At 29.0% G+C, this 21,774-nt stretch overlaps 1 protein-coding gene across 12 annotated transcripts in view; it reads left to right on the forward strand.

Annotated features, from left to right (window-relative positions):
* The window catches only part of LOC126838977 (uncharacterized), a 100,837-nt gene that overhangs the window by 67,957 nt on the left and 11,106 nt on the right, over positions 1-21,774 (forward strand). The gene's annotated exons all lie outside the window — the stretch shown is intronic.

Consider the following 21,774-nt stretch of genomic DNA (forward strand, 5'->3'; position numbering starts at 1 on the left):
AATGGCCTGAAGATTCCTAGAATTCCTCCCCCCTTTCAATTAAGGAGCTGATGGGTAGTACTTAAAGAATATATTTTAAAGGGGACACCTAAATTTTGCTCGCTTCGCTCCGTAATAATACAGCCCTTAAACTTAAAAATTGAAAATTTAAGTATGAGAAACGTAAACAATTATAATAATACAAATCATCTAGTTAAAAAAAAAATAACAATGTTGATACCATTTTACTTTTATTAGCCACCTTATAGATTATTTCATCCGAGTCAACACCGTTTAACATCCCTTTCTCGATAAACATGACCCTACGACTGTCTTATAAGTCTTGTGTCGAAGTGCTCCTTAGTATGGTTTAACATATTTCAGTTTTGAGAAACCATGATCACATTTTACTTGTTTGCAGCGGTGCAACTAGATGTTCAGGTGATCCAGTGTAAAACTGAATACTATGTACTCATGACCTTGCCGCTTGGAATTTATTTTACTGTTTTTGGAAAATGAATATTCAGACAATCGCTTTCACATTACTACTCTTAGCGTACTTTTCACTGAGGTCCTAAGCTTACATAAATATATGAAGGCACAGGCTGAGAGCATGGGGATGCTATACTTTTTAGATAGTACAAGTTAAATTCAGATTTTTTTATTATATTCAGATTTTATTGTTGTATCATATTATTTTTAAAATTCAAACAATTGTTTTGGGTGTTGAAATGGCCACGACAATTAACAATAATAGCATAATAATACTGATGTTATTTGGAAAGTAAACCATAAATGAATACACAATTATTAAAAAAGTTAGTTTATGGCTGTGTTGAAAAGTTTTAACTTTTATGTTTGACGACATTTTTGAGAAAAATCAACGCGATGGCCTCAAAAACATTCACCTTTTTAATTGTGTTGTATATAAATATTTAAACTCTAATTTTAACCTAAATGAATTTAAATTCTATGTGATGCAATTTTATGATAATGTTGAAAAATAACAATAATAACCCCAGTACAGTGGGATTGGGGCATAGTGGGGCGGAGGCACATGTCTACAAAAATATTTATATCTAAAAGCGATAAAATAAAAAACAATTAGTAGAAAATTCAGTATGTTGGTAGTAGATAATATATTTTATGTAATTAATCACATAGTTTTCAAATTAATGTTAAATTAATGATATCTAATAAAATAACTTTTAACTAAACGCTTCTATGCTAATCTGTAGATAGTACATTTATACCAGTTTAGTCTAATCCAAATCTAAAATTCAAATCTAAATCCCTAAAACTGCTGTCCCTTCTTTGCCTTCAAGAGGGACGAATTTATGATATTTTTTTTGGTTTGTCAATGTTTATTGGTAGCTTTATGTAAAGAATATTCCACAGAATTTTGGAACTTTAAAGACTATTTTTAATAAGGTATAAGCATTGTAGATTTCTGTTGAAAAATATGTTATTGTTTTTGGTGTGTTTCTCGATTTTTGAAGATGAAGTGGTGTTTTTTAAAAATTGTTTTCTGTTCAAACGATTTCTGTATTATAAAATTTCTACACAAAGAAATATGTTCAGTGGCTTGGGTGATATCATGAGTACGGACATAAAATAAATATAAAAACACATAATATTAAGGTATTGTAAATACAATAACTTCTTAGCTCCGCATCGAATCTAAGCAAATTAACCATTTGTTTAAATAAACGAACATAGTTACACTACAAAAGCCTATTAGAATTCTGTTTTTCTGGTCAAAGTATAAGCCCATCGATAATTCGCAAGTAGAACATAAAGTTTAAATAGCTGACAAAGCCGATTGTTGTCCTAGAACCTCTTACCAACTCCACAATTTAAGTAAGTATTTCTATTAAACACTACAAATTGTAATTTCGGTAAAACTAAAAAAAGAGCCTAATGAGTCAAATGTAATGGTGTTAAAATCAGCAATAAGGACTTTTTATCGCTAGTTATTTTTTTATCGATTCTTAATCGTATTACACAATCCCCATTTTGGAGAGAACTCTATAATAGATTTTGGTTTTTTGTGATATTTGGATTGAATTGTACTAAAGGATGTGTAGAGAAAAAGGGCAGTTTTTAAAATCGTTTTTATAATAACTCACTAAAGTAGACTTGCGTATACAACCAAGATGAAAAAAAATATTCATTTTTTCTACCCCAAGTCAAAAATACAATATTCAGTAAAATGATTAAGATTTTCCATTATAACTTAAAAAGTTTAAACAGTACAAAGTTGTAAAAAATATAAATTTAGCATAATACACTTGTACAGTTTTTATTTTTAATATTTTTCTGTAATCGCCAAAAATGAAATTTTAAAATTAAAAACATGCAAAAGCTTCGCATGTTGATTGACCATTTTTTGTGGCACTTCTTTTATTTTCTTAGAGGTTCGACTATAATTTTGTGGTGGCAATGACTGTCTACTTCATAGATATCTTTGTTATTTGTTTGCGGATCTAGGTCCACAAAAACAAAGGTAGTTTTATATACTTCCATTCGCTGTTTTTTTCATTTGGGTTAAGTTTCTTTTTAATTTCGATATTCGAAACCTTGACTGCAGAATGACCTAGGTCGGCAATGTCTCTTTTGATCTAGCAGATATCAGTATCTAAATGATTTTTATGTGACCGTTAGCATTTGTTTTTAGCTGCTGCTCGAAACCAGCAGCTTCTTCGCGTGTTAAATATTATTATACAATACTATTTAGACAATACGTACAATATTTTTTAAACACAACGTGCGACTTCGGCACTCGAAAGCGGAACATGTGTGTTACTCGTTCGATAAACAAAACGCAACTACTTTTAATAATGAAAAAAACGCACCGTGGGGCCCTCTGGAAAATTATTTTCTTTTAATTTTATAATGGGTGTTTTTACTCTAAAACCAAAATTAAGCGAGTTGTTTTCAGTCTGCTTAAACATGTAGTGATGAAAAAACATTTTTAAATCGCTTTCAAGGATGCTGTGATAGTCTGAAAAATAAATTAACTATCAAAATAGAGTCCTAGTTATTGAACTAATAATTACTCATCACAGTTTACCCTTTAAATTAATATTTTTTAAAAAATTGCCTATACTTTACTCCTTGAAAATGGGTGGTGTGACGCCCTTTTAAATAAGTCGAGTGATTGTAATTTTAATGTTCTAATTAGAATTAGTTACCTTAGGACTCAATTGCAACACAAAAACCTACAAATAACCACTATAGGGGTCCAATATTTGCATTATCATAGTCAGAATGAATACTTTGAATACACCTAGAGTTAATCCTACCTAAATTGTCTTTTTATATTCAAATGTCAAGATTTAACTAAAACAATACATTTTACACATTTACTTAAAATTAATTTATGCTAATTGATAAATAATTAAATACAACTCTAAAAAAAAATGTCTAGCTTTACACAGCTCTTACGCATATTAGTTTAATACTATATTAGTAGTGCCTTTAAAGAATAAAGTGTTTTTTAATAATTATAGTGTACACATGATCAAACTCAACAGAAGACCAAGTGATCTAATTTTAACATAGCACTAATGTCTACACTGTAATATCGTAGATATTCAAATCTTAATAGATTTAGATGACACTCGTTTGTGTTGCGAGAGCACAAGTCCATTAAGCACAAGGTGCATTTTCACTCAAAATAGTACTTATGTATTTCCAATGGTATGAAGTCTGTAATGCACACAGGAATTTAAATTATAAATTGTTTGAAAGATAAGAACTTTAACTATGCTTTGTTGGCTTTATTATCCAGTATAAAAACTTAACAGTGGAAAAAGGCCGGTATGGAGCGGGGCAAAATGTTTACATATTCGTTATCAACATGCAAAATACTATCGATTAAAAAATAAAGGGTGTCCGGTAAAGTAGATTTGTTCCCCTAATTTCTAGTTTGAATAGTGTAACCTAAGTTTTATACTATGCGATTCAAATAGTCAACAGACTTATTTTTACTTTTATCAATCCTCAGTATAGTGAAATTACTGTAATTTTGGTCAAAAAATTAACCTTTCTAGTTTGATTTCTATCTTCTTTACAAAAAAATCAGTTAGCGGTTAAGAAAATATTGTGGGTCAAGTAGACAAATGTTAATACATATATATGTATCAATCCTATTAAAATGGCCCCGAAAAACTATAACCTTCTCATCTCTAAGCCGGAGGTAACTGTGACTAATATATAATGTTTTTTTATTTATTATTATTCGCAGATAAAAATGAAACTCTTCTGTTTATTAATATCTTTATTCTTTATGGAAGTTTTGGCACCTTATGGTAGTTATTTTATTATCACAGTTATACACTTAAAGAAGTTAAATTTGAAAAAAATCAATATTACACTTTTTTACAGATCGTTATATGGAATTAGTTCACATTACAAGTCAGTAACATTTTTATTTTTAAAACAAATGTTTTCTAAGTTTTTAAAATTTACTGTTTTTATACATATTTTTAAAATTGTGTCACAGCTATTGGCATCAAACTTGCTTATGAAAAGGATGATTTAACTGTAGGAGGTAGATCTGGAGCAAGTAAGATATAATATTTTAAATAATATGCTAATATATATAGAAGCTTTGTCTTACCTAATGTTATATGATGACCACGTCATCAATATAGGTTACGTGTTTTTTAAATAAATGCAGGCAGTGCTCCCGGCGACTTGAGACTGATGACCAAACGATTAAATTAACAATAACGCTGAATTGCAAATTGTAAAAATATATAAAAGTCAATGAGAATCAATATCATTTCGTCAGTCGACTTTACCAGAGCTATATGTCATCAGTCAAGAGTACTCGGATGTCGCTGTCCGTCTACAAGGTTTAAGTTCGAGAGTTCGTTCATTAACACCTAGTAGTCTATCCTCTTTCCTTGTGCACTTGTCTTGCGATTCGTTCGCACAGTGCACATTCCTTTCTTAAAGTACCCGTGTCTTGCGATTCGTTCGCACCTCGTACTTTATCCTTCCTTTATCTCTCCAAGTATTCGTGTCTTGCGATTCGTTCGCACCTTATACTTTCCTCTCCACACACACGTGTCTTGCGATTCGTTCGCACCGTGTGTGCTTACATTACCTTAGGTACTCGTGTCTTGCGATTCGTTCGCACCTTGTATCTATGCTTTCCAATTCTCTAATTCTTTTTAATCCAGTATAAACATCGGCTCTTCGACTTCCGCGAAGAACCCGGACAGCGATCCGTTATACTCTAGTGCTCTGACAAAACCAGTGTTTCAGTTCAACAACCAGTGTATACATCCAGAGTTTAGAGGATCCATTTTCCTTTCTTTTTGTCTTACGACACTAATTTGATTTAGTTTTAATATTTCAGTATAACAAATGAAGATTTTATTTGTTTATTCTAGACGAATTGGAGCATCTAATTGAGTTAATGGTTGATGATGTCAATAATGACCATAACTACCAAGATTACCGTAATCATAGTTATAATAAAAATAAAAAACATCAAGATAAGAGTAGAAAAATATATTTGAAAATTATAGGAAAACTTCATCTCATATTCACTTTATGCAACTGATGAGTTTTATAATTATTATATTTTTTACCGAAATTTTGAATAGAAGCTTTATGAAAAAATACTGATATACGCTCTATCAACCTCGTCTAATTAATACATTTTATTCTCATCGCCTAAACTACATCATCTAGTCTATATAATATTGTTTTTTCTACTTTGACTTACGTCTTATAATCTAATATATAATTTATATATAAATAATGTAATAACTACTAATTCACTATAGCAAATTCAATTCAATATTATTTATTAATTAAAATTTCAGGCCATATTAATTTTTTGACAGCTGTACCGGGTAATAGATTTTGTTAAATTTTATAAAATTATTTCCAATATTTCATTCCTATCGAATTCTCCAAAGAGACTTTCATCGTATTGAATATACAGTGAAGCATACTTCTTCCAAATTACTAGCACACATGTTTTTTCTTCCTTGAAATTCATCTTCCTGTTTATAATAGAATAGAAAATTCAATAAAATTCCATTAATTTTTGTGTTGTTAACTTCAGACAAAAAGAACATTCTCTTGGAAAGGACAGGTAATACATTTCATTGTACTCTATGGAAGCGTTTCCTAACAGTTATTTGATATTCTTTATGCACACAAGATTTTTGTATTAATTTCAGAACCTCCAGTTCACCTAATGCAAAATAAAAACCTTTTTTTATATATTATATTTATTATACTTATTGCATATTTATTATTTATAATTACTTTGAGAATAACAATATGTACCTATTGACAAATACCAATATGATATATCGGTTTCAATAATAAAATATATGTTGGTACATTAAAATGTATTTTGTTTTAAATTTTAGAAGCCAATGATTTACTCGAAAAAATGCTTCAAGACCTAGAGAAAAATTAGGTAAATATAAAAAAGAATGTATTTTTAAATTAAAAAAAGAACTATGTATGTTTCATGTTTAACATTTTAAGAATCATTCGAAATAAAATTTAAATCGTTATATGATATAAATTTTCATTTATCGATAATATTTTGCATTGATTAATATTGATCTAATTAACCTAAGTTATAGAGTGAATGTTATGTATAAAATATATTAACGGGACTTATTAACTGCATAATAATTTGATGTTTGATGTGTTTGTTACAGGAATTAATATGTCAGGAGATTATTTGGGTGGTATGTACGATTGGTTTGATATTTATAAATAGCCTTTAAAGCTTGTTTTAGAGTTGATCTTTGCTTAATTTTGTTTATTTAATTTTTTATGTCAGAAAACAATTATAATAAATTCAACTTTTTTTTTTGAGGAAAGAGGGAGAGAAAGTGAGACTACAGTGTTAATAAGTAATAAATTCTTTGGGATTTGAAGTGTAGAAAGAGTACATTTGTTGAGGTTCAACAATAATATGTGGTTGTACAAAAAGTTAGTTGTATCACAATTAGTGAACATTATATTATTTATCTTAATTATGTCTCGTAACCCAATGGCCTTTGCCGCCGAGGGAAATAATAAAATAAAAAAAATTAAAATTAATTATGTCTCCTCAACACGGTCTTTTAATAATTATTGTCATAGTTGAGGAAAAATTGGAAAACCTTGCAAACATGAGAAGAGACTTTGTTGCTTGGTCTTTAAAAAGTATAATCAGACGTCGTATAATAGGTAAATATTATTATGGAGTTGTATGGTTTTTGAACTCTATTAATATATTTTTATATATTAAATTATATAATAGGACAAGGATACAACTTATTTTAGATTTTAACAATTAACTAAATAAATTATAACTACTTACACGTACTTTCATGTAATACAAATATCATGGCTGTTCAATACGACACCATGCTTATTGAATTATATTTTACGACTTCGTATTAACAAATAAAATTCTTATTTTTTGTACTGTAAGGATAATTAGTAACTAATAAGCTAATATTAGCAAATTAAAAAAGAAATGTTTCAAATTTTTTATCAGGATCTGAGCAGGATGTTATATCGTTACCCAATTGTCGTTTGCTTGGAATGTACTGGAGTACACAATATCCAGAAACATACATAAGCCAAGTTAACATTGACTCAACTAGCCGTACATGTACCTTAGAAACATGTGATTGTATCGAAAAGAAAATCAGGAAAATCGATGCTACATGGTCAGTTTTAAGCTCAAATGACCGAGTCCATAAACTCGAGGTATACTTACAACGTGGACGTCCACAAGCTCAACCCACATCCTAACCAAATGTCTGAAAAACACTGACACCTGTATTCTGTTCTTTACATAATATATTATAGATTATCATATTATTATCACTATATACACTATAAAATCAGAAATTTAAAATAGTATACATATATTTAAGCTGACGGATAAACAACCGTCTTAGGATTTTTTCAATAATATATTTCACATAATACATTTTCTGTACAGTAAGTACGTAATGCTATAAGCCTATTTCTGTATCATGTCAGGTCTATCAAAAAAATAAATAATTACCGAATAAGTAAAGTTGTATTTTTTCATCTAATCTATTTCAACTATTTATTACTGCTTCTAAATCCTTTCCTTTATTTCTACCTTTATTAAATGACTGTGCAAATTTGGGTGACAGGTTCATCGTTTATATTTCTGATAGATAATTCATCTTAATGGTTAATATATAAAGATTGGACGATAGAGGTAACATTATCTGAATTGAGTTCTAATGTTGAGTGGCTAAGTAAAACAGTGTATAATATATTAATTATATTGTATAGCCATTGGTGGAAAAAAATGTCTCGCTGGTCAACCACAATGGTATTGGATTGGCTTTATTGTGATTGAAATAAGAACGAAGTACGAAAACTAATCATACATAATATTTTAAATCGAAAAAGAATGTCTATTTCAAATTTTTTTGTAAACTAACTGTAGTTGTTTTTTTTATAGAATTTGAGTATTTTAACTTTAAATTTTTTTTGTGTCATTTACTTATTGTTAATACTATGTATAATTAAATTGATGTTAACAATATAAACATATTAAGCCAGTAATTAGCAAATATTTACCTTATAATATTAAATTAAATCAATATTAGATTAAACAACTTAGCGATATTTAATTAATCGTTTAGACTTCATTATTTTGAGTTAAATTAGCTGGTCAACTAGTACAATTTATAATTATGATTATCATTCTAAACATGCTAATATGGCCAGGGAACTTAAAGAGATTTAAGTAAATATTTCCATGTTTGAATAATAATACTAAATTTTTTTAACGGAATTATAAATCGCAATGTTCATTTTAATGAACTCCAATGTACCAGACATTATAATAACAGCGTCAGCAAAATCTTTCCATTTACCGATGCGTTGGTATTAGATTACTTGAATATATAATTGTTTTTTTTATGTACATATATTATATCCTATATATATGTATGCTTGTGTGTGAGTGTGTATTTATACAAATACATTATTATACGAAATAAACGTATCATATAAGTGTATATTGTTGATCCGTGACATAGGTACAAAAAAAAAATATATGTATATTTTATATAAATAAAATATACAATTATTGCAAAAATGGTTTTGCTTAACATAAACATATTATTAATTACGATTATATTTGTCGGTATGCTATTATTTAATTAATTTTTCACTAGATTATTGTTACTTTACACTATAATTTTATTTTATTGGTATGTATATTAAAGATATAGATGTATCCACTTATGGGTTATAAATATTATTCGATTTCCAGGTATAAAGAAATATTATAGGAACATAATATTTAAGCCCTAAAATAATTCTATTTTTATGTAGGTACTCCTACTTTCCGCGAGTCGGAAGAGGTCTTAGTACATGGCACCAGCTCCGACTTGACGAGATGAAGCATCATAATGACCAAAAGTAGGTAGATTTTCTCGCTTTACATGGCAGTACAGGTTAGGTTGATTCATTAGAACGATAATATTTCTATGAGAAGGTAAAGGACTTGAAAATATAAATAAATTAAAAAAAAAAAAGTATGAGTAATTTTTAGTTTTTTTATGGCGGCATAAAATGATATACGCCAGGAATATTTAACTACGTTTTAGTCGGTAGTAATATTTTAATTAATTGGTTTTTTTAAATGCAATGATTAATCGCTCGTTAAGTAGACGTAGAGTTTTAATGGGAGGCTCAAATTATTTTTTAGATATTTAAGTCAAATTTTATTTACACACTCTAGAAGATCCATTTAGGTAATATTTATACATTTTTACATCGCCAATCTTCTGCTATTTTTTATCGTCATCATTAATACCAAATTGACGCCACATTGATACAAGACAAGTTAGAGTTCGGAATTGATTATAGCGATCTTCTAGATCAAAAAGTATCTAATTTTGTTTCTATTAGAACGGATAGATTCTCGAAAAAAATAGTAGTGCACTACATCTGTTAGGCTTTTTGTGTTATTTATTTTGTGACCAGTTCGGATTAACTCCCTCCACTTTTACTTTATCTATATGGCATTCTTGTTTTCTCGGCTGATCACCGATATTTATGTTGATTAATAATCAAATTAGTGCCGCTTCAAAAGGTTGTTACTCCGTGTATTTATATTCATTTTATTTATTGGTAAGGATTTGTCGATTTTTAGTGATTGGGAGTTGATACGGTTATTTATCGATTGAGTATTATATTTTTAGATAAATTTATCAATATTTATACTGTGGCGATTTTGAATATTTAACTACTGTTATGCAGAATTATTTCCTGCAACACCTGGTTGCCTATTATCATATTTTATTTTACTATTTTTGTATACATTTTTACTAATTGATAATTATATTTTTCCAATGATGACTTGATCATTATATTTTCCTATATGAATTTTAAGATTTGAAAACTATGTTTTCTATGATATTTTGTATAATTAACCATTGATTACACTGTCATATTATACGACATTTTTGTTTTTTTACACCACCTACGAAGTGGATATATTTATCATTTGATAACGGAAGTTTTTTCATGTTTGATTTATTTATATAATATGAAATTTGTGTTCTTACTTTATCGCGTTTATAATGACATTTTAGTGAAACACTTTAACTTATTTACTACATAATTTTACTTTATTTATCTCGCGTTGAATTGAAATGATTAGGATATTCAGCAAATTAGCTGTACCCCGTTTAAATTTATACATATATGTTATTGTTATTGTTGTACGGCACATGTTTTAATAACTAAATGAGTTGTAGGCACCCAAATGGTACACAGATCAACAAATAATTCAAAACTATTATAATTAAAACTGTCGTTTTCACGACAAATTTACTAATACATGTAATTTTCATTTATTATGTATAAATATTTAAAAAAATAAATGTAACTTGACCTACTGACTTAATCTAACGCGCAATATAAGCGACTTCAATATTTTTTTAAGGTCAAAGGTATTATTGTTTTTTTTATCGTCGCGTAAATTACCCTGGGTCCTATATTTTTACGACTAATAAGCGTTTCTCCGTAGTCTTCTTTTCTGTTTCTCTTATAAACATTTTATGAAATTTATTTTATTTTAAGATTATTATTGTTTTATTTTGTATAAGCTAAATTAACAATATTATTATTATTTTTTATCCCTTTAACGCGCAGATCTAAAATCAAAATTTAATAAATAAGACAACTGTGGCATCTATAGAAGCCAACATTATAAAGACTGTAAACGCGCAACAATATTATATTTGAACATTCTACTTTTACGTAACTGAGGCATACATAGTAGCCACATTTTTATCAATATAAAAACAGCTGTAAAGTTAATCTGTTTTTGGTAATGTTTATCTATATCGATAAAATATTATCAACGTAACCTTCGTGACCATATAACATATAATATTATATGGTGATAACCGTATTATAATCGTGATTATCAAAAGTGGCTTGTACAAGTGCCACTGATTGATTAAAGTGGTTCTAATTTCAAGTTTTATGTTAATTTCAGTGATTTTATGATTCTTTCGGTTTTTACTAAGTAAAACAATTCAAATAAGTACACAGTTTATTTCTTTATAACATTTTACATAGATGGTAGACTATTGATAAACGATGGTTCTGTTTTAAACTAGTTTTGCGTTCAATAAAAATACAAAAAGAACTATTTAAGAAAAAAACTGTATTTTTAATTGTTGATTATAAAATGTGATAATAAATTTATTATATATATTATTGAAATCGTTATATTCTGTAGTTTTTAACAGTATATTATTTATCAATTTAAGTATTTGCGCACTGCATATCAACATTTCCCACTAAAAAATCTCCTGATTTCGACTTGATCACATACGAGGTCGCTAAGCATCTCCCCAAAAAACATTTATTCTTCTCACATATATATTTAATTCCATACTTCGCCTCTCATACTTTCCGCTGCAGTGGAAGCTCTCTGTAATAATAGTTGTACTCAAACCTGGTAAGCCATTAGAGCACCCTCATCCTATAGACCTATCAGTCTTCTCCCTTTCTTTTCTAAAGTATTTGAAAAACTACTTCTAAAAATAATTAAACCGGTCATAGCTAAGACAAACATTATTCCAAACACACAGTTTGGTTTTCGTAACAGACATTCTACAATCCAACAAATAAATCGTTTAACAGATACAGTCACCTCATCACTTGAAAATAAACAATATTGCACTGCTGTTTTTTTTGGACGTTGCGAAAGCATTTGACCGAGTGTGGCATGATGGTCTTCTTTTTAAACTAAAACAAATTCTACCTCCATACTACTACATACTCTTTCAGTCTTACCTTGATGAACGACAATTTACAGTACGTTACCGCACAACTCTTTCAACCATATCTGAAATAAAAGCAGGGGTACCTCAAGGTGCTATTTCTGCTCCTCATCTCTTCAACATATTTACATCCGATCAACCTACCCATCTAAACACAACCGTAGCAGAATTTGCCGACGATAAAGCAATCCTTTCTGTTCAAAACGACCCCCAAATTGCTTCCCATTACTTGGAATCACACCTCAATAGTCTTCAAACCTGGTACAATGATTGGAAAATCAAATTAACGAAACAAAATAATGCCATCTTACATTCACTCTCAAACAAGGAATTTGCCATCACGTTACTCTAAACAATGTCCAAATACCCTGATCAAATACCTTGGGGTACACTTTGATAAAAAACTAAACTGGACACACCACATACACTCCACTAAAATTAAACTTAACTTACGTCTTAAAATTCTGAGAAGATTTCTTCATTCTAAATCGAAGTTGCCCCTTCACACAAAACTAACCATTTATAAACTCCTACTTAAGCCGCTATGGACATATGGAATCCAGATCTGGGGATCAGCTAAGAATTCGAACCTTAACAAAATACAAGTCTCACAAAATAAATACTCCGTCTCATCACTAATTCACCACCTTATACAGGGTCCTGCAAAAAAACCTCCCTTATTTATAAATGGCACTGTGTGAGTTGTGGTGTTGGTACAACGGTGGAGGGGGTATCGATCGATAGCTGTATATATGCCATTTTCTTCTGACCTAACCTTAACCAGTTTGCTAGGAACCATGATAACGGAGAAGCTGGTTCCAACAAGACGGTGCCACAGGTTACACTTCGCGCCGTTCACTTTTAACTTTCGAGAATGGCCATAGCTCTTCGTGTCATTTCCGGTGTAATGGCAGCCACTGCCTGTTTGATTGCCTTCTTAAGTCCCCAAAGAAAAAAACCACAAGGGGATAAATCAAGTGACCTTGGCGGTTAGGTGATGTCTCCTCGCAAAGAGAGAAGACGTCTAGGAAACACCTCTCTCAAGTTTGCTAGGGAGCGCCGGGAAGTGTGACTTGTGGCACCGTCTTGTTGGAACCAGACTTCTCCCTTATCATGGTTCCTAGCAAACTGATTTAGGTAAGGTCAGAAGAAAATGGCATGTATACAGCTATCGATCGATACCCCCTCCACTGTTGTACCACCACCACAACTCATACAGTGCCATTTCGAAATGAGGGAGGTTTTTTGCAGGACCCTGTATATCAAACCATACTCTACACTCTGATTCACAAATAAAAAAAATAACACAGGTTGTCAAAGACTACTACAGACGATACCACAATTCTCTCTAAAATCACCCAAACCCCCTTGTAAATAATCTCGCAATAGCCTCAAAGCCCAACAACCCTCCAAAGAGACTTAAAAGGAAGTGGTGTCAATTAAAAAAAAGTTAATAAGAGTGTCGTCAGTGGACGGCTTCTCTTTTCATACTTTCAATGTCTATAATTTACCTGTCATCATATAAACTTATTATACTAAAATTGTATAGATCGTATATGTAAAGAAGAAAAAAAAAATTAAGTATTTTAGAAACTATTATGTTTTGAATAAAACCTAAATGGATATAATATATATTATTTAACAAATGTTATTCAAACTATATAGAAATAGTTTTATTATAGTATGACGCAAAGGCAATGTTGTTTGTAAAAAAACAGAACGTTTATGTTTCTAATAAACACCAGAGGCCGATAAAATATTTCGCTAGCGAAAAACAATTTTGGTTAGCGTTGTATGAAAAAATTGTCCAAAATTTCAAATATAAATTTAAGTAAATAAGTAACTCCTCCTTAAATACAAAGTAAGTCCATCTAAATGTCTGGTTTATAAAGGGTCACAATAAATTTGTAGTTGAAATAATTAATTCACATTTGTGCCTGTAATCATTTAGTTGGGCCGATAATTTATTTAGTTGTTTTCGTTAGAAATTTATCGTGTCCCTATATTATCCCATATTTGAAGTAAGAAAATATTTAAAAAATATTATTCAAGCTTGATAGAAATAGTTTTCTTAAAGTATGACGCAAATGGCAATGTTATTTGTATAATAACATACCGTACATATTTCTAAAAAAACACCAGAGATGGGTAAAGTACATATCTAGTAAAAAATAACCTTGGTTAGCGTTGTACAAAATATTGGAAATGTTTCCGATATTATTGGAACCCAATTAGTCAAAATGTTAAAAATATTATCATACAGAGCCTCAAGTCAGAGTATCATTGATGAATGTTTCTTATAAAGTAACCCGTTCAAATAACTAAATATATTTGGCACAAAATGTACCTTATGAGAGCTAATATTTTAAGTAAATAAGTAACTGACATTGAATTTTGAGAATTTTGTTCGTATTTTATATTTTTGTATGTATACAGTCGATCGCAACTGATCCCTACATCGTATTTGTTATTGGGTTTTTTTGTTTATATCACTGTTTTTGGAAAATTACCATTCAGACAATTGCTTTCACGTTATTTCTCTAAATATAATTTTTATCTAGGTCTTAGTTTTACATAAATATAGGAAGGCGCCGGCGGCTGAGAGCATGGGGACGCTATACTTTTTAGATAGTACAAGTGAAAATTAGATATTTTTATTAATTGTTGTATCATTATTTTTTTTTAAATTCATACAATTAAAATAAAGAAATATATTCAAACCAGTTCCCATCATTACACTTTTTTGCATTTTCTTATAACTTGTATTCAACTTTTATGACAATTTATACAGTAATAAGTCTAAAATTACAAGCTGATTAAAGTGAGACCTGATATTAATTCGTAATTACCGACCCCAAAAACATATAATTTGGCCACTTTTGATGTTTTTTACACAAAAATCCAGAAATTTTTTTTAGCTTCGATGCAGAGTTTACACTGCTTAAAGCATGAAAAAACTCTTAATAATAAAACAAATTTGTTTTTGTTTAATTTTTTATGCAACCTCGGCGGACCTAACCTCAAATGTTTAAATAACTTAATCAATTATTTTAGGCGCAAATTCACCTTCATATTTGTGTTTTTTTTTATACATAAGTTTAGGGTGTTTTTAGGCCATTATATATTATGTATACATTTTGTGGTGATTAAACTGGTAAGATTTTAATACATGTACTTAAAGTTCATACTTAAATGTCACACATTTGGTATGTTCAAAGTATCAGTTCTTTAAATTAGCTAATCAAAAAAAAAACTGTGTTAAAAAAATGTATAAAATTATACTAAAAATAAAACCTAATAATACAGTTTGGTGGAAAGAGGTGGAAAAGGGCAACAGATCTAAAGTAAAAAATAAAGTTATAAATAACGACAATGATTGATGAAAATGAGTGTTGAACACCAAATAAGAGAAATAAAAAGAAAAAGGAAGGTGGTTAATAAATGATATTGAGATGTACGCATGAACTGACTTGATTTGACAGAACAATGAATGACTATTTAAAACATTATTGTTATAGTAAAGATAGAGTTCGTTGATATTGATGTTCTTATTCTATTAAATTTAACTAAATTTAATTAAATTGAATCTAAGTTTTGGAATGTAAGTAGCAAAATTATATTTCAAAAACATTTGTACGATGAATTTGTCACCATGCATTGGTAAAAATCTGGTAAAAAATTGTTGTGTGACCTATTTTTTTGCTGTAGATATTTACCGACAAAGCGTTAATACACTTGTTGTATATTTACACCGTAAAACATGTTATTTTTGGATCTGATTCAATTTTTAATAATAGCTTAAGTGTTTTTAACACAACATTTTAATACAGATTAGTCATATAATGTATGCCTACTCGCGGAAAAAAAATATATTTTCTAATAAATTGACTCGTTCCTTTTATTTAAAATAATATTATGGTACTAAGTGTAGGTTTCTTTGGTAAACAAAAAATATTCAATATGAACAAATTTTCTCGACAACAAAAATGTCGATGTAAAAGGCAAATCATCGTTAGAAGGATATCTTTGTGAAAAACTTGTCAAAAAGTGCATTATATATTACATCATTGAGATTAACTACTAATGTCAATAAGACAATTTTCTGATGGTTGTCTAGCCTATGACAGAAATTGAGGATTTTCACCTGAGTTTTTGAATAAATAAAATAAAATAAATATATAATTTGTCTGTAAAATAAACTGGAACATGATGTCCATTTATTATGAAAATTCGTAAGGTCCGTGACAATACTTTTTTTCCGTATTTCTACGGTCCGTGACAATATTTTTCTTGACTTTACGGCTTCCCCATAGAATCGTCCTGTTCCTTTTATCGCCAACCATTCGCTCGAGTACTGTGGTTACCATGATTACAAACCAATTGTTTATTTTGGGTTAACAACGAAAAATATTTTGTATTTAAAGTAGAAAATTCGTGTTTGAGGCCACCCTTAGGGGTGGAATTTTCGAAAAGTACTATGCCAGTTACCTCCGCAGGAGTGTACTAAATAACTTCCCTAAGATTTATGGCGATCAGATGAATGGAAAAGGACACACACACATACATTCTTTTGTATATATAAATATAGATAATTTATAATATCGAAATCTTGTTGTTTTACATTTATAACGTATATTAGAAAAAATTTTCAATGTCCAATAATATTAAGTATAAAAAGCTAGTACAGTGGGGTTGGGGCATAGCGGTACTTGTTTTTATTTTGTGAACAACTGTTTTACAGGTGACTAGTAATCTTAGACATAAGTAAACCAACAAAACAGTATTTTACAAGTTGGATATTTCAAAACGTGGTTTGATACTTTGTATTATAGCGAATCGGTATCGTTCTAAAAAGTTTATCCTTAGAAAAAAAAAAAAACTTAAGCACTTATGGTTATATATAATAAAATAGTAATAAAAACCCTTAACCATAAAAATTATATACTCTCAGCGAATACGTCGTATTTAGGCAACAATGTTATCATCTTTAGCGCTCACGACAGACTGAGACCGATTACGAGCGAACATCTACCTCTATACCTATACAGCGTCGTCATACCGGAAATGATGACTCATATTCAACACGTTTTATAAATTTTAATAAAGTGTTTTGTAATGGACTTAAGTCCCAGTTTAACAAATTTTTCCTATTTTTCAACATTTCTATTGCTTCCCTAATATTAAGTTCTTTAGAGTTATTTACATTTTTTAGTAATTTTACAGATTTGGTGCTATGGTTAGTAACCAATAAATGTTCCGCAACAGGAGATTTGTGTACTTCCTGGTTTTTAATGTTCCTTATGTGTTTAAACCTAACCCCAATATTTCGTTTTGTCTGACCTAAATAGCATTTATCGCATTCTTCACATTGTATTTTATAAATCCTGGATTTTTTCTTCTCCTATTTTATCTTTGGTACTACCTAATAAAGATTTTAAGTTATTACTTTTTGATGCAGCTAGAGTTATCCCGTAATTTTTAAAAATGTTTGTTAACCCCTTGAAATACCTGGAAAATAAGCCACACCCGATCTTATAATTTGTTCATTGTCCCTCCTACTAAGCGTACTGGCTGTTCTAACTTCCCTTGACCATTTATGCTTGTTAACTAATCTAAAAATCATATTTGCATCATACTTATTAAATTTAGCTATTTCAGTTATTAAATTAAGTTCTTTATCAAAATCATTTTTTAACATAGGAATGTTGACTAACCTGAAAACCATACTATTAAATGCCGTCATTTTATGTTGCCAACTGTGATTTGAAATTTTCGGAATGTGCCTAAATGTGTGCGTTTTCTTACGGTAAAGCTCAAAACCTAAATTATTGTTCATTCTTTTAATTAGTAAATCAAGGAAAGGCAACTTTCCATCGATTTCTTTTTCATGCGTTAATGTAATAGAAGGATAATGAGAATTTATATCTTGAAGAAAAACATCAATACTGAAATCTTTCTCTACTATAGCAAAAATGTCATCTACATAACTAAACCATACCTTCGGAAAATTATTACTATTCTTAATATTTGTTTATAACCTACTCATGAAAACTTCCGCTAAAAAAGGTTTTAATGGATTGCCCATCACTGTGCCTTCAGTTTGGGCAAAGAACCTATTCTGAAACTGAAATACATTTTGACTCATACATCATTTTGTTAAATTTATTAATTCATTAATTTTATCTATTTCTATATTTAAATTATTTAACCAACATATTAAAAACCCTATTGTTATGTCTATGGAGATACTTGGAAATAGAGCTACCACGTCGAAAGATATCAGCCTGTCGTTTGTTTGGATTTTGTAATTAGTTTGCTTGTGAACTTCTTGTGTTCTTGATGTTGTTCTTAACTGAAAAACTATCAAAGTTCTTTAAAGATGAAAAAACTTTAACTAAATATTTAGATAAACTATAACTTGGAGCATTGATATTTGATACAATAGATCTCATAGTGTTTCCTGGTTTGTGAATTTTTGGTAAACCTTATAACTTCGGCAACTAAGGATTTAAACTCTGATAAAACCTATTTTTTTTCCTCAATTACAAGTTTTGAATTATTAATTACGTTGGTACCTTCTCTAATTATTTTACTTAAGGGATTCTTTCCCTTAAGATTTCTTTTTGGGCCTTCATTAATCATTTTTGAAACTCAAAAACTATCAATTTTTAGGGAAGTTCATCCCTACTCATTAAAAATCAAGATAAAAAAAAATAATTTATTGTATATATTAAACTTACGGCGATTAGTTTAAGTATAAAAGCTTGTCTGTACAAATATTAAAGTAAGAGAGACGTATTTCGGTACAAGTGCGTATCTTCGCACGCGTTTTACATTATTTACATTAAATACAGCCTTGCAGTTGTTGTTTGTACATTAAAAAGACCGAAAAACTGTTAAATTAAATAAGTTATAATTAGGTAATGTTCCAATAATATTTTCTACATAGTACTAGGGAAACCAGGCCGTTAAATACACAACCAACATGATAATACTATCCAACACAATAAATTGATTAGCATGACACTTAACTAAACTATTGCTCATAAAAAAAGCCGTCAAATCAATTAATTCAAGATCGTTAAACAACTTAAAGGTCTGGCCTTTGTTTTAGATTAAACAAAATTAAAATAAGGCACTTTGCTCTAAATTATTGCAGGAAATGTTTTTGAACGGAATTATAAATCGCAATGTTCATTTTAAATGAACTCCAATGTACCAGACATTATTATCATAGCGTCAGCAAAATCTTTCCGTTTACCGATGCGTTGGTATTAGATATATACTCGAATATATATTTGGTTTTTTTTATGTAAATATATTATATCCTATATTTATGTATGCTTGTATCATATAAGTGTATATTGTTGACAACACTATAATTTTATTCTGTTGTTAAGTAGATTAAAGATATAGAAGTATCCACGTATGGATTATAAACGCTAAAGTAATTTGAAAACTATTATGTTTCGAATAAAACCTAAATGGATATAGTATATATTATTTAACAAATGTTATTTAATATATATATTAAACAGTTTTATTAATGTATGGCGCAAAGGCAATGTTATATGTAATAATAATATTATCCGTATCTTAAGTATGACCAATAAACAATAAATAAAATATATAATACATATAGATATATAAAGTATATGTGTGTTTAATTACTTAAAGTTTAAAAGTGTTATGTCACTTTTAAAATGATAAAGTATTTTTAAATTATTTTATTGAATTAAATTTTTAGCTGAATAACTAAATGTATAATTGACTGTTATTTGTTTTGAATTTGTGAATCTATCTCATTCTTCTTACTGCCTAAATGGAAAACAGTTATCGGCAATAGTGTTCCACAGTAACTAAAAAAAGTAATAATAATAATTATCGAATGACGAATTTATAGCAACTAACTAAATTATTGAAAATTGATGATCTTATATTATACCTTACAATATATATTTATACCTTAGAATATATATTATACCTTAGAATATTACAGCTATGAATTTACTGAAAATTGACTACAACTCAACATTCGATAATGTATTGATGGAATTGGTTTAGACTGATTGACTACAATAATTTAATACACCAAACTTGCGGTTGGTAGTAGTGTTGCAGACAATAACAATTATCACTGTAAGTGGAGATAGTCCATATTAATATTAACCATACTGAAAACAAATGGAAAAAAAATTTAAATAAGTTACTTGGATACTTAAATAGTTATATGGTAAATCAACAAATATAAATATACACATATATTTGTTATAATTATACAAGTTAGTAAATAGTAGTAGTAAGTTAGTTGCGGGCAGGGAAAGGGCACAAGACATATTCGTATTACAATGTGTTTCCTGTGTATTTTCTATCGAAAACAACTCTAAATTACTAGAATATTACACATATCTGGGCTTTTTATAAACCTATGTATTTGTACATGGCTTTATATGGTTTGATGTAATTTATTTTTGGTGTTAAGTAAAAACAAGTTTATTTATTAATTCCCTTCAAGAAGCATATTATGATTAGTGTATTAAATTGGGGTTAAAATGGGGTTGATTTCTTGTCCGTAGTTCCGGGGGGAATCTTATAATTCAAAAAGATTTTTTTTTCACCCGCCAGCAAAAATTATGCGTGGTGCGTTTGAGCGTGAACGGTGCTCAGAAGTGAGCGGTACCAGGTCCAAACCCGTTCCCATCATTACACTTTTTTGCATTTTCTTACAACTTTTATGATAATTTATACAGTAATAAATCTAAAATTATAAGCTTTTAAATTGATTACTATTTCTTATGATAATCCTTCTGACCATGCAGCCTTTTCTAATGTAATCACCGCTTACAAACGAAATGGACTGATTTTATTATATAATATTGTAATAATATTATTTATACGTAAAATATATGTATAATAATATGTATATTCAATATATAGCATTGAACATTTAAATATATAGATACGTTCATACGAAAACGAAAAAGAACAAAATAACTTAAGTAGATAAAAAAATTAATCTAAAAATAACGTTTTTATGCGCCTTAAAAAGTATAAAAAAACCCTCGGGGGTCTTGATAACCAAATAGGACAGGTCAATTAGAAAAACATGGGGCGCATCTTTACTACTTACACGTCTGAATATATAATAACATTCTCTTCTCATTAATAACTACTTTAACTCATAATTCATGCACATCCTCTTTTCTCTTCTAAATAAAATAATACTTAATGACATGTCATGTAAATTTGAGCACCACATTACTTTAAATGTTAAGCAAGTAAGTAGTTAACAAAAAAATTGAAGCAACCTACATAAAACAAACTTTGGAGAGAATAGCAATTAAGTCTTTTCAATTTGCAATGAAATTTATGGTCAAAGTTAAAGTCATACTATCACTTTCTGATCCGTTCGGTTAGAGAGACAGCATTATGAGAGACAACCTAATGCATTTATTAGCATTAA

This window comes from Adelges cooleyi, unplaced genomic scaffold, assembly GCF_023614345.1.
Source record: "Adelges cooleyi isolate 19-005CV unplaced genomic scaffold, UGA_ACOO_1.1 ACOO_flye_CR_arks_rails_tigmint_CR_PRNA_30, whole genome shotgun sequence".
NCBI lineage: Eukaryota > Metazoa > Arthropoda > Insecta > Hemiptera > Adelgidae > Adelges > Adelges cooleyi.